This window comes from Trachemys scripta, chromosome 2, assembly GCF_013100865.1.
Source record: "Trachemys scripta elegans isolate TJP31775 chromosome 2, CAS_Tse_1.0, whole genome shotgun sequence".
Taxonomy (NCBI): Eukaryota; Metazoa; Chordata; order Testudines; family Emydidae; genus Trachemys; species Trachemys scripta.
Window position 1 is genome coordinate 166,480,485 of NC_048299.1, and position 13,591 is coordinate 166,494,075.

The window sequence follows — 13,591 nt, forward strand, 5'->3', positions numbered from 1 at the left end:
AACTAGTGCCCGCTAGAATTTACACCACTCTAGTGCAAACTAGTACACTGAGTAGATGAGCCCTAATTTACTGAACTACTGAGAATTACTTTTTGAAAAGTCACTGATGATTGGGGAGGTACCTAAAGATTGGGAGAAAGCAAATGGGATACTGAAGTTAAAAAGAAAAAAAACTTAATCGGGGAGCAGTGACTCAGTAAAATTGAATGTCAGTCTTCAGTAAAATAAGGGGACAATCCATAAACATACAGAGGATAGTGTGACCAAAAGAAACCAGCAATGTGTGGGAATGAAGAACAAATCCTGTTTTTAAAACATCGTCATTAATAGGCTGTGGAAGGTCTAGATAACATCAATGACATTTGCAGATAATATCTGAGAGAGAGTTGTTGAACACTCTTGGGGCAGAGAAATAATACAGAAGAACCTAGAAGATTGGAAACGTGGATCAAAATCCTGCAAGCGTTTGCACACACTCTGAACTGTGACTAGGCAGGGGACTACTCGTACTGAAAGTGAAACGTATGTATAAGACTTTGCAGAATCAGGGCCGTGATTTGTGGATCATGGATGTCGAGCAAATTCTGCCCACCCGTATGCATCAAAAGCTCTAAATATACCAGACCCAGTACAAATTCACTATCTGACAGCAAGGAGGAGGTGAGACACTTGTGCTGGGGGGGCCTGGGACTGGACATTTTGTAGCTCTGTGAGGCTCTATGTGCTGTAGCACAAGGGGTGGGGGGATGACTGAAGGATTGAATTTACCCACTTAACCAAACCATTGCCAAGCCTACTGCGTCCCTGAGGAGAAGTGTACTAAAGGTGAGATTTTTATTCACATACCCTATTGCCATGCAACTATTGAACCATTCATTTCTGGATACGTCCATTACCAGAGAGAGAGAGACAGACTGGAGGGAAATCAAAGTGACAGAAAATGACTGAAGTCCAACATAGATTAATCTATAAGGAAAAACCTAGAAAAAAATATAGCTAAGGTGAGCCACAAGTATGGGGAACAGAATGCATGCCTGCAGATACTTGGAAAGTCTAAACACCAAAGAGGGAGGGGCATTGTTCAGAGTGATGCAAAACGAAGTGAAATGGGGATTAATTAAAAAGAAAAACTGGATTAACACAGAAAATTTCCTGACTCAGAGATCTATGACTTGCCAGGAACTTGCTGGAAGTCCCCTGCCTGCACACATTTAACACTTGACTGGTTAAAGCATTAGAAAATATATTCTAGAAACTATTTCTGAACTGACCCCTGGGGTTTTGAATTAAGTGGTTCAAGCGTTTTCCTTAAGTGTGTGTGATTTTTTGTGACATCATGCAAAAATGGCATGTTCTAGAGATTATTCTGGCTTTGTGAGAATGGCAACATCAAGACAAGAATTTGGCTGTTACCATGATTACATGTGATCTTCAGTTCCTTGTAGAAAAGACAACATACAAACATATCAAAACTCCTGTTATATTGGGCCTCATCTAAAGCCCGCTGTAATCAATAGAAAAACTCATTGACTTCAGTGGGGTTTGGATTAGTCCCATTGTTAAATTGTAAATGAAAACCCAGGTGCACGCAGAAAATTTACTTCCAAAGAGACAGAGTTAACGTCTGTCCCAATCTGGGATCTCGCTAGGGAATGAGTGGGCCCTGTATCTTTTGTATTTGCTATAAGCGTGGAACCATTTTGCAATGTGAAATCTACAGTGACCTTCATCAAAATAAATTAAAGTTGAAATACAAACAAAATGGTATCTAATCCTACAGATGGGCTCAAACCCTAAAATTCAGATCTGGATCTTGAACTCTGCACAGTTTTGGGTATTTTGATCTGAGGGTTTGATTTGGACCCATCTTGATCTGTGACAATAAGAGGACATTTGTATGTGTCAGCAAATCTGCTTCATGTTATGAATTGTGGCCCACGTGGGCATTTGGAATTGTAATATTTGGCTAGAGCTGGTAAAATATATGTGACTATTGTCAAAACAATTGGCAGCGCTTGTATTACTTGCCATGCCAGTAGAGCTTATTACATTGTGCTGTAGAGCATAAATATGATTTGGAGTGTCTGGGTTTCAGGACTCGATGAGAACTATGTCTGCAGCTAACCTTGTTACACTGATGGCAGACCTCAAATGGGACTAGAGTGATGGCAAGTCTGTTAGCATTTCTGATGTAAGCCATGTTGTTGAGAGGTTTACATACTGTCATGCAGCAGTAAAATAATCACTCTGGCATGGTAATTAACGTAAAAGTTCTTAGTCCAGGATCAAATTTTATACCCAAGGGAAAAGGCTAAGCAATTTTAAAATAATGCCAAACAGTTTAAAAGTTTATTAGATAGGGACTCTTATTGGCTCCTTTTTATCTCCGATGTCTTTTTTAATGGGACCGACACATTTGTTTATATCTGTCCAGGGGACAGAATGGCTTCGAGGGAATTAATAAGGGGGTTTAGACTTCGTTACCTCTATGTCACTGCTTAATATCAAGGCGAGGCAGGTAGTGACCAAAAGCTGTTACTATCCATCTGCTATACCACCTTGAGTAACGATCATAAACTTTTCATATACTAGGCAGGCTTGGGGCCTGGTCATCATGTGGATAGTAAACAAAACAACAGGTGCTTCAGGAAATTGTGGTGATTGTTTAGCAAGTGGCAATCTATACTGGAACAATGTCTCAACATGTTAGGGGCCCACTAAGTGTCTATTGAATGACACAAATCGAGTTTTAAAAGGTTCACACTGCAGTTTCAAATGGATATTATTTTTATTGCTAATGGTTTATAATAGGTAGACACTGTATAGACAAATGCAAAGAGCTTATTTTATATACTGCTATTAATTTCCTTCCCTAAACTGTTGTGCAGTAATGCTAAGCACTAACAGCAGCTGCATTTTATTCCAGAGGTGGTTGCTTTTCTTCCAGTGGTAGGCGAAGTGATTTTCTTATTAAATGCAAAATCCTAGCATTAATGCACTGTTAAGCTTCAAATAACATGCATGCAAGTGTCAGGTGATTCCTAAAGTGAAGGCTGCTTCTATATTCCTTTCACTCAATTGGAACAAAAATAGAAAATGCTACATAATGTACAATGTAGACAAGATACTTTTGCAAGAGCAACATTGTGTTAGAATGTTCCGAGTTTGATATTTCTACTTGAGCACTTCAGTAAACAATAGTCTTTTGCATTTTGTTTCTTTGGATTATTGAAGAACAGAAAAAAAAATCCAGAGCGGTTTTTCTGAGGGGACCATTACAAATATTTGTCTTCACCTTTGTAAATTTCTTCATCTAGAGCTACCGTGTGTTAAAGACTCCGTGATGCAGCAGCCTTCGTGTCCTCTATGGCTCGTAAGCACCATTAATTCCAAGTGCAGAGATTAATTGGCATGAATTCTTTAATACAGAGCTATTGGCCTGTGATTTTTTACAAGTTCTTTCAGTTTCCCCAAAGGAGTAGGCAGGCTGTTATATAAAGTCCTGAACAAACCCACTTAAAGGGTTATTATCTACACTGCAATTAGACACCAGTGGCTGGCCCATACCAGCTGACTTGGGCTTGCCGGTCTCTGGCTGCGGAACTGTTTAACTGCAGTGTAGACATTCTGGCTTGGGCTTCAGCCCAAGCTCTGGGATCCTCCCACCTTGCAAAATCCTAAAGCCCAAGTCCCAGCCCAAGCCCACTGCAATTAAATCACCCCACAGCCGGAGCCCCATGAGCCTGACATCAGCTGGCACGGGTCAGCCGCAGGTTTTTAATTGCAGTGTAGACATACCCAAAGTGCTTAAGCCCTTTAAAAGAAGATAGTTGTGAGCAACTTAAATGAAGTAGCTAGCTGCCTCCTTCCATTAGTAACAAAAGATCTTGCTATTTTGGGACTAATGAAATTAACAGGTAAGACATTTTTTTCTAAATGCAGCTGTTTTTCAGTTGTCAAAGTGAACCTTTTCTGATCAGAATATATGGGCAAAATGTGTTTTCTTTTCCTCATGTTCTCATTACATAAAATAGTGTAATCAATTCGGCTGAAACTTTCTTCTTGTAGAGAAAATTCTCAAACAAATTCCTTTTGAGTTGGAAGGTTTTGAAAAAGGAGGATCAGAATAGAAATCGAAATTCAGCTTTATCTTTAGCAGATCTTGGTGCATACTATATACTTATGATTGGCTTTTAGACCATTTGGCATCTTTCTGGATGAAACATCTGTAAATCATTGTCAATAACAGATTGAGGGAACAACAAGGTGAGAGATATGATTTGAATTTGGTCTTAAATGGAACCTCCTTGCTTGTTGTTTCTAAATATTTGGATGATCTAGGAACAACTGGGAGTTCCTGGTCTGTCTCAATTTCAGTGCCATGGGGGGTTTGTGCTTTAACATTTCTGTTAATTCAACAAAAGTATGTTGAAATTCTCACTGTGGTAGAAGATCCTGCTTCAGCAAAAAGAGCACTTTCCTCATTTTTTTATTTTTATTTTATTGTATTTGGTTATAAGCAGATTTTCAGCATATATTATCAAATCAGATAGCATATAATGTAAAATTAGCAAGATGAGAAAATCCTCATCACTGCTCATTACTCACATTTTCTGATGAATTTTGTTCATTGAAGTGGCTTGCATTTTTTATATTGACAAGGAGGTGATTTCCCCTTTCAGCTAATCTTTTAGATATTCAGTAGATAATTATAAAATTGAAATGCTAATGTTCTACTTAGCATTTTTGGGTTGTGAACTAAATAAGTAGGTAGGTTCACAGAGAGATTTGGGAATGAGTCAATAAAGCCAGGGCAGCTCTGAAACGTTATAAGGTAAATGTTTGAATGCAACTTTTCTAATCACAAAAGCATGCATGCATGGGGAGACAATCTCCAAATTTTTCTGTTCAGGCATTTGAATGTCAGACTTTCAAAGTGGCAGAAGGTGATCCCTCCATTCAAATTGCACAATGACATGTTAGCTATGATCATCTGAGTTTTGGCTGGAGTCACAATGCCACCAGCCAAAAGATAGAAGTAAACCTCAATAAAGTCCTGCATGTTGTAAGAAGAAAATCTATCATGCATTCTGAAAGCTCACATGCATCCTTAATAATGTTCTTAAGGAGAGCACCTTAAATTCTTCGGCACAAAGAGAGAGGTACATCACATAGGGAGTGCCAGGTGGGATCAGACCTGTGGTCTATTTACTATCCTGTCTCTGACACTGGCAAATACCTGCTGCTTTAATAGGTTATGTGCTAGCAACTGTGGTCAGCTGCTTAAACCCTGAATCACTAGGACTTATATCCCTTCTTTAAAAAAAAAAAGTGGGGAAAGGGAGGTTATGCTATCTAATTTAACTGGATATTCTCCTTACCTATATAAACACTGAATACTTTTTTGATTCTTACTAAGCTGTTGTCCTCGATGATACCTTTTGACAATTAAATCCCACGGGTTAAGGATGTGCTGCATATATTTTTTAAAGTATCATCATAAAAGAACGGCAGTGTCGTACCTAAACTGTGTACTGTGATGTGACAGCTGGGGTCAGTGTGCGGGCACTGGCTGGTGTTGGTGGCCTGTGCCATACAGGAGGTCTGACTAGATGACTTGGGGGTCCCTTTTGGCCTTAAACTCTATGAAAATACCTCAGAATTATTTTCAAAAGCACAGCCCTAGCTCTTGATTGTAGGTATTTAGGCCCCGATTAGCGTAGTATCTGGGCACCTGACAATCTGTAATGTATTTTCCATCACAGAAGCTCTGTGAGGCAACGTACTACTATCCTCATAGTCCAGGCCTGGAGTTAAGACACGGAGAGGGGAAGGGACTAGCCCAATGTCATTTTAAAAGTCGGTGGCAGAGCACTGACTTGAACCTAGGTAGCCCAAGTCCTAGGTTAGTTGAAGGGTGGCTGTACTAAAGTGTCAGCTTGTTGACACATGCTCACATAATAACCCATGCCTGTGTGTATAAAGACATTATGCTCTTCATAGTGCATCCATTGAGACTAATGGGACATCTGTCTGCTTACAAAATAAAGGGAGAATGTGCCTCTTTGAAAAGACTCTCTTTTCTGTGTGGCCATTGAAATCTGCAAGTGTTTTGTATTAAGAATAAGTCTTGGATGTTACTAATAAAATGTTAAACTCAACTTCCTATCTCTAGCAGCTGGTTCAATGACATGTCTTCTGGCAACATTAGACTTTCTGAGATTATGATTTGGAGAAGTTTCTGATTGTCTGATGTCTTGCAGCTTTATCTGATTCCATTGCTGGCGCTGTATTAAACTTGGCAATGTAGGGTTTTCTGGACTCTCATTGAAATCAACATATCAGAGTAGTGGTGGTGGTGTCCTTTCTCAAGTGAAAAGTCTGGGAGGCCCGGTTATGTAGAAAAACTTTGACATCTGTCCATCAGTTTTGTTATTAGTAATAGATAAGTGTATAATGAATATATGGAGAGCTAATGAGGGTTCAGAAAAATGTGGTGGTCTCGTATGAATGGTTGGGTGTCTTTCCTCTGTATTGCTGCAAAAAGGCACGTGTACCAAGAGAACTTCCTGCCAGAAACTGCCTCCTCAGGAAGCCTAAAGAATCTGCAATTTCTCTTCACACATAGTTTCTCACTAAATCTGCCCATAACTTTCTGTGGGAACCCGAATCCCTCAGTTCTTCTTTGAAGACTGTCCTTGTGGGTGCTCCTGTTTAGGTGATTGCCTGTAATTGGAGATTTGTAGTAGCAATGCCTGGTTGGGTCGCACATGTGTTGTCCCCGCCTCATGCTGCTTCAGGTGGCTACATAGTGCCATGTAACCCCCACCCGCACCCCGTTCCTTCTCTACTGCCTTTGGCTTGAGTTGAAGCACTTAGCAGCGCCTCTGTACTTTAACCTAGCTAGTCTAGTTATTTAGTGAATAGTTCATTGTTGGCTAGTTTATAATTACCTCTCCTTCACCGTTTATTTTATTTCTCTTTTAAAAACCCCTTTTTTCTCTTATATTGGGATATTAAGTTTCAGTTGTTAGTGAACCTTTAGATTAGCATATTGTCCTCCCTCATGGGAGAAAACCCTTCTCTGAGGGGCATGCCCAGCTCCCTGGGTTTTAAACGCTGCTTTACATGAAGACTCTCTATCCCAGTTTCTGACGGGCATTCACAGTGTGTCCGCTGCCTTGGCAAGACATCCATCCCACAGAAGTGCTCACACTGCCATAACCTGAAAGGCTGAGCCAGGAAGGCAAGAGACCTGCAATTGAAGCTCCTTATGATGGAGGAGTCTCTGCACCTCACATCTGATCCCGGATCATGGACAACCCCCCGGATGCCAGTCTCCCACGGCAGCCTCTGACAAAGGCTCCCTTTTACAGGTTCAGGCAAAAGAGCATTCCACCAAGAAGGCAACTAAAAAGCAGGCTCAGACTTCCCCTCCTCAGGAATCCACCAAGAAACAGCATTCTCTAACTGAGCAGACCCTATCGGTACCAACTGCACCGGGACCTTCCACCTCTGAGGGACCATCCAGTATTGTGGGAACTTCACAAGCAAAGACCCTAAGCAGGCTAGCTCGGACAAGCGCAGCAATGGGAAAGTGAAACCCTCTGCCTCAGTACTATTGGAGCCGATGAGGCACTCGGCACCTAGCAGCTTGACATCACTGCAGGCTATGGTGCCACCTTCTGTCTCCACAGTGCACAGAGCCCTATCCCTGGCACCAACAACTGCACCCCAGATGTCGGTACCACCACCAACACCTTCGTCGATACCGTTGCTCTTGGTACTGCTGCAATTCCTTTGCCACAAGAATTTCCTAGTCTCTTCGACGTCGGACTCTCCTCTCCTCAGTATCGACCTCACTCCAGCAGACTCCATACAAACCATCTTACCACACCATCTAGATTTGCTCCTCCCTTTTCAAGTGATGAGGATGACGAGGGTGAAGGAGAAATCTACTCCTCCCATCATTCTTCACCTCCCCATATATCTGCCAGAACAGGTCCATTGTAACAAAGGGACTATCACCTGGGACTTGAAACTTATAACTGGTACAGACATCCCTGGATGCCACCACCCATGGGGGGGAGGGATAACTCAGTGGTTTGAGCATTGGCCTGCTAAACCCAGGGTTGTGAGTTACTTGAGGGGGCCACTTAGGGATCTGAGGCAAAACCAGTACTTGGTCCTGCTAGTGAAGGCAGGGGGCTGGACTCAATGACCTTTCGGGATCCCTTCCAGTTCTATGAAATAGGTATATCTCCATATATTATTTTTTCTTTCCCACCACAGTGGCTATACTGGGACCCATTGGCAGCGTACCACTGCAGATGCACTAAGCAGAACATTTTCCCAAGACACGAGTACTATGGAATATATTCAAACAGTGGGAGTCCCAACTATAGACCTCTTTGTGACAACTCAAAATGACAAGTGCCCACATTTCTGCTCCAGAGTGGGATTGGGTCCTCGTTCCCTGGGCAATGCTTTTCTCATCAAATGGAACACCTTCCCTCTGGCCTCTCTTCTAGCACGGGTCATACACAAGATCAGGACAGAAAACTCTAGAGTCATTTTAATAGCCCCCACATGGTCCAGGCAAACGTGGTTTCCTTACCTTTTAAAGATGGCCGTGTGCCCATCATGCACTCTTCCTCTCCTACCTCCTCTCCTCTCCCAGTATGCAGGCCAGGTTCACCACCCAAATCTGGCAAGACTTCATCTCCAGGGGTAGCTACTCCATGGCTCCGAGAAGCCAAAATGACCTGTTCAGAGGAAGTAAGGGCCATTCTGTTAAATAGTCGTAGACCAACTACTCAACATACATACCTGCACAAATGGAGACACTTCAATACATGGTGCCAAAATAGACAAATTGTGGTGGTTTCCTCTCCTCTACCATTGGTACTGGACTATATATTGGAATTTAAGAAATCGGGCCTCTCCATGAGTTCAGTCAAAGTACATCTCGCAGCTATCACAGCGTTCCACCACAAGATGGATGAGTTCTCAATTTTCGTTCATCCAATCACCAAGCATTTTCTCAAGGGCCTTCGTAACATCTACCCCAAAATATGAACCCCTACTTCATCATGGGATGTCAATCTGGTGTAACAAGGCCTTACCGGACCCCCATTTGAACCACTAGCAACATGTTCACTACTCCATCTTTCAATGAAGGTGGCCTTCCTCATGACCATCATGTCCCCTCAATGGGTAGGGAACTGAGAGCCCTCACAGTAGCCCCCCTCCCCCATATATAACATTCTTCAAAAATAAGGTTACCTTAAAACTGCATCTCAAGTTCTTACCTAAGGTTGTCTCCTCATTCCATCTGAATCAGCCCATTCATCTCCCATCGTTCTTCCCAAATCCCCATAGGAATAAATGAGAACCAACACTCCATACTCTAGACATCCGAAAGGTGCTAGCCTTTTACGTCGAGAGAACAGAGACTTTCAGAAAGTCACCACAATTGTTCCTTTCCATCACAGAATGATCAAAAGGAGAGGCCATGTCTAGACAGAGGCTATCTAAATGGATCTCCAGGTGCATTAACTTTTGTTATCAACAACAAGAGCTGCAGCATTACAGCTGTGCCATTGTAAGTTCCATAGTGTAGACATAGCCTAAAACCCCCACTGGGGACCCACACACATTCCACCAGAGCTCTGTCTGCTTTGATAGCCTTCCTTAACAATGTCCCCACTATGGTCATCAGCAAAGCAGCAATCTGGGCATCAGCCCACACCTTCACACAACATTATGCCATAGCAGTGGTTCTCAAACTTTTTTTTTTTCCTACGGACCACTTGAAAATTGCTGCGGGTCTCGGCGGACCACTTAATGATCTTTCCAAATGTTGTTTGTACCGTTAACTAACTATTCTTCTTCGAGAGATGTATAAAGTGCTTGGGGGAAACCCACATTCCTCAAAAATGTGCCCACTGTAGCAAACTCAGTTCCAGGGCACGGAAGGACAGGGAGCTTAAACTGAAACTGCTCCTCCTGCAAAAGTCTATCGGGTCAGTTTCAGACCCAGGCACCGACTCCGGCTCTGCTGCCCGCCACAGCCCCCCTGCTTCAAAAAAACTGAAGAAATCTACAAAAAAAGGGGCAGCCCTCTCCAACAAAGAAGTTGGTGAGGCACATGAGTTCTTCAGGCAGGTCAAAAGTTTCCCTGCCCGTGCTTCCTCGCCTCAGCACTTTTGAGGAGCCGGGCTCCTCAGGCACCGCACGTAAGCCGCCTCAGACTGCAGCGGCAGCATGAGGCTCCGGTGCCGAGGCTTCAGGCTTTCAGTTGCCTGCCTCGTTTATGGCACCGACAGACGCGGTGCCGATATTTACCACCCTGCCTGACCTTCTGTGGGCTGATGTTGCCCCCCCGGCATCGACCACAGCACCGGCAACCGCGGCACAGGCTGACAGGGAGATCAAAGGCAAAACCCCTGCTCAGAGGAATGTTCCCTCACGGCAACCTCCTCCTCCACAGTTTTCACCTCAGCAGGAGCCTCACCTTGTCAATTCACTCAGACAGCAGATCTATTGGTATCACCTAGTCTGCAGTCTCCCCAGATAAATGCCTGTTTTTCTCCAATGCCTGAGTCCGGATTTGAACAACCTTCCTCCAGTGAGGAGGAAACAGATCCACAGGCAGTTTTTTCTCCATATCAAGACTCCCAGACCCCAATCAATAGAGGTTACAAAAAAACTACCTCAGCCTATTCTCAGGATCTTGCCCCATGGGGAGTGAATCCCTGGATGGCACCACCTATGCCCTACCCCCCACCATGGCAATGTTGGGTACTATGGACATCGTACCCTCGAGAACATGTGCGCTACAGCACCTCGACCAGGCGCAACACCAGTCTAGCACCGCCACCTGACAGACCTGCCAGTGACACAAGATACCAGGCAGCAACATCACACTTCCAGGAGCAACTGAGTCCTGCTCCTATTCCAGCAGAGCCGGACGTAACGCCTGAGGAAGCCTTACTTCCCCTTCCTCCAACACCGTCGGATGACTATGCAAAATTCCAAGACCTCTTTAAAAGAGCTGCCAGTGACTTGAGAATTAACTTGGAGGAAGTCACTGAACAACAGCATGAGCTAACAGACATCTTACAGCCCTCTTCTTCCTCTAGAGTGGCATTACCAATCAACATAGCCCTTTTAGAACCCGCTAAATCCATCTGGCAGAATCCAGCCACTAGCCTACCTACCTGTAAACAAGCAGACAGGAAGTACTTCATCCCTTCAAAGGGCTCTGAATTCCTTTTTACCCATCCGGCGCCAAACTCATTGGTAGTAGATGCAGCGAACCAGAGGGCCAAACAACAGTACTCCCTCTCCACTCCAGCCAACAAGGACCGTAAACGCCTGGACCTCTTTGGCCGTAAAGTATATGCATCCTCGACGCTACAATTTCGCATAGCTAATTATATTGCAGTCCTTGCAAAATATGACCACAAAAACTATAATAAATTCATGGATTTTATTGATGACATCCCAGAGCAGAAGAAACAACAATTCACAGCTCTGGTTTCCGAAGGACAAACCATATCACGTACCGCTCTTCAAGCAGCCCTCGATGTAGCTAACACTGCAGCAAGGTCGACCGCCACAGCAGTGGTCATGCGACGGGGTTCATGGCTCTCCTCCTCTTTCTTTCCTCGAGAGGTTCAGAGCACCATTGAAGATCTTCCCTTTGACGGGGAAAAACTTTTTGCCTTCACCACCAATGACGTACTTCATTCAATGAAGGACGCAAGGGCAACCCTCTGGTCCCTAGGTCTCCAGCCACCTGCGACCACAAGACGACAATATAGATACCAACCTTATCAACGTCCACGCTACCCCGCATTTACACAAGACTCCTATAGACCACAGGAGCAACAACAGCAACAACAACGCCAAAGACCAAGATTCCAGTGTCGTCGTCCTAATTCTACAGGGGCGCCGCAATCCCCTCCAACTAATAGGCAGATTTGAAGCATTGGTCGAGGGTTTAGAGAACAGCATTCCCACTTCAGCCGGCACACCTATCTTTGGACACCACCTACGACCATTCTCTCATCAATGGCAGAAAATTACATCTGACAAGTGGGTCATAGAGGTAGTTACAATTGGATACGCCACGAACGACTACTCTTCCAAGAAGTGCAGCATCCCCTTCAACTGGGAGCAGTAGAAACTGTGCCAGAATGACACAGAGGGAAGGGTTTTTACTCCCATTATTTCTTAACAGAGAAGAAAAATGGGGGATGGCGACCAATCCTCAGGCGGCTCAACAAATTTGTCAAAAAGCAAAAGTTCAAGATGGTCACTCTCACCACTATAATCCTGGCGCTGGAGCAGGGCGACTGGTTTTCAGCCCTCGACCTACAGGACGCCTAGTTTCATGTGACTATACACCCATCCCACCAGACGGTTCCTACGTTTTACTCTTGGCTCAACACATTTCCAATACAGGGTTCTCCCCTTCGGACTGTCCACGGCCCCCCGTGTTTTTTCCAAGATCCTAGCCATAGTTACAGCATACCTCAGAAAAAAAGGGGTCGTAATATTTCCTTACCTAGACGATTGCCTCCTCAAAGCTTCAACGTTCGACGAAGCTCTCCGATCCATACGACTTACCATCGATTGTTTCCTATCTTTAGGCCTGCAAATAAACAAAAGCAAATCCACATTATACCTCACCCAACATCTGGAGTTCATAGGGGCATACCTCGACTCCCGGACGGGGTTGGCATCTCTCCCACCAGACCGCTTCAACTCTATAAGCCGACTGGCTACAAGGATTCGCAACTGTCCCCAGGTGACTGTCCGAGACTGCCTACAAATACTAGGTCACATGGCCTCGTGCACCTCTGTCGTCCAAAATGCACGCCTATACATGAGGTGCTTCCAAGCGTGGTTGGCCACGGTGTACAGACCGAAGGTGCACCCTCTAAACAAGACTCTCCCCATACCTGTCCGAGTCAAAGATTCCCTACAGTGGTGAACAATTCACTCCAACCTCTGTTCTGGAGTCCCCTTTCTTCAGCAGGCTCCATCCCTCATACTGACAACCGATGCATCTCTGACAGGCTGGGGTGCACATGTCTCACCATACAGTCCAGGGACTTTGGTCTTCAACCGAGACCTCTCTCCATATAAATGTCCTAGAACTTCGAGCCATTCGCAATGCGTGCCGTCACTTCCTGCCACTAATCAAGAATCAACATGTACGCATAATGACAGACAATATTGCATGCATGTTCTATGTGACCAGGCAGGGAGGAGCTCGATCCCATTCGTTGTGCACAGAGGCTATGAAACTCTGGAACTGGTGCATTGCGAACAACATCCGGGTATCAGTGGCCTATCTTCCCGGAGTGATGAATACCACAGTGGACGAACTAAGCAGACGTTTCCCCTGGGATCACAAATGGGAAATAAACGAGCACACCATTCACAATGTATTCCGCATTTGGGGCTACCCAGCAATAGATCTCTTTGCAACCGCAAAAAACAAGAAATGTCCCAGTTTTTGCTCCAGAGCAGGACTAGGCAAACATTCCTTGGGAGACGCATTCATGATCCCATGGCA